The sequence below is a fragment of the Arachis ipaensis genome, chromosome B05 (assembly GCF_000816755.2).
Source record: "Arachis ipaensis cultivar K30076 chromosome B05, Araip1.1, whole genome shotgun sequence".
Lineage (NCBI taxonomy): Eukaryota > Viridiplantae > Streptophyta > Magnoliopsida > Fabales > Fabaceae > Arachis > Arachis ipaensis.
Window position 1 is genome coordinate 142,412,185 of NC_029789.2, and position 2,055 is coordinate 142,414,239.

The window sequence follows — 2,055 nt, forward strand, 5'->3', positions numbered from 1 at the left end:
GATGGAGTAATTATTCAAATTAGTATTTAAAAATTTTAAAAATAAATATTTTAATTTTTAAAAAAAATTAATATACAAAAATATCTTTAAAATTTTACTCCGACAGATAAATTAGTTTAGACTTTATTTTTTGGTAAAGTAATTACTTAGATTAGTCCCAAAAATTTTAAAAACAGATATTTTAATTTCCAAAAAAGATTAATATACAGATCAATTTCTAACTTTTTTTCTATTTGATATAACAGTCTTTCGTCTAAAAAAAAGTAAAATAAAAGAGAAAGTTGGGGATTGATTTGCACATTAGCTTTTTTTGGGGACTAAAATGTCCATTTTTAAAATTTTTGGGGACTGATTTGAGTAATTACTCTAAAATTATTATATGTTTTTGGTCGCCGAGGATGAGTTTTTTTTTTTTTTGGGTCAGGGAGGATGAAATTTGTAATGTGCAATGTTTCATGTTCCTTTTGGTAGAATCATACCGGCCCAATCCGTTTTGGACGGGTCATTATGGGGTAAGGAAAGTAGTCCATTTTGTCACTTTAGACATAAAAGGCCCAACACTCAAGCTTCTGAAATTTAAGAATTTCAATTAATGCGCATGACCAAAAAATGTTTGAATTAATACAGCTAAGGTTTTAGTTGAATGACAAAATATAGTATATCTTAATGGATGAAATTCTTAAATATTGAGTGTGTGAGTGTTTAATATATGCGTGAATTTTATGATGTTGTAGTACTTAAAATTAGAAGTTGTCCCATTCATATGAAAAAAAATTGAATTAACAAATTAGTGCATCATGTCATTTTTTTTCATAGATTAAATAATAATTTGACTAATATTATATCTTAATTATGAATTTTTTAGGATAAATAAATAGTAACAATTTGTGAAAACACATATATATATATCTTCCATTTAAACACAAATGTGGAATAAATAAAATGGCATTCTAACCGGATAGCACAGAGTTAGTCTTATATTAGTACTTGCATGTTATCTCTATGCATATATATTAGCTCTTTTATATTTATTGAATTTTAAAAAAAAATTAAAATATCTATTTAGATTTAGGTCTTAACAAGTGTGTAGCAAAACCCTAACAAGTAATATGAACTAGAATAATAGATTCTTCAAAATAGCAAATATATATGATTATTGGAGCCACATGCAAATATTTAACACTATACACGTCTTCCTTTAGAAAAAGAATTACAAAGTTTATTTTTTTAATATCGCGCGCCTACTTCAAATTGTAGTACATAAATAATTATATGTAACAAATATTTTTATTCTTTTTGTATTTAAAATTTTTTATTAAAATAACATATTTATATATTATAATATTTATCATTATTAAGTTATTATATAAAATATTTGAATGGTTAAAATTAAGGAAAGTTTAATGCACAAGCATCTCGAATTTTAAAAAAATTAATTTAGATAACGACATTTAGTACAAAAGTATAGATCAATTTAGTATACCTGTAATAATGATATAGTAGACATAATACATGGCACTAAACTGATACATGATATCATAATGACATATGACACAATTATCTACGATCAGTATATTATATGTCACGACCAATTCTAAAGTCCATAATATAATATGTGTTACTATTTACTAAGAATCCACGTGGTTAAATCATTATGTGATATGTGTTACTAAAAATCCACGTTTGTATACTGTTAATGAAAAACGGAACAAAAACTAACAGGATCATGTTGACTAACCTCAGATATTTTGTATAAATTAAATTTAAAAAAAAATTCAAAAACTACTTTAAAATTTTACTCGACAATAAATAGATTTTATCCTAACATCTTAATAGAAACTAGTCTAATAATTTTAAGATAAAGTCATCTAAATAATTCAAATGTGACAAATCCACCCCTCCAAATATTTGATCATAAATTCATTTTATTGTACTGATGTAGTGAAAAGCTAAAAAAGGTCAAATAATTTCTTTATAGAGAAAGTCCAATAATTCTAATTAATACAATACTATGAATAATCAATAAACTAGCAAATGAATACATCATATAGTTGT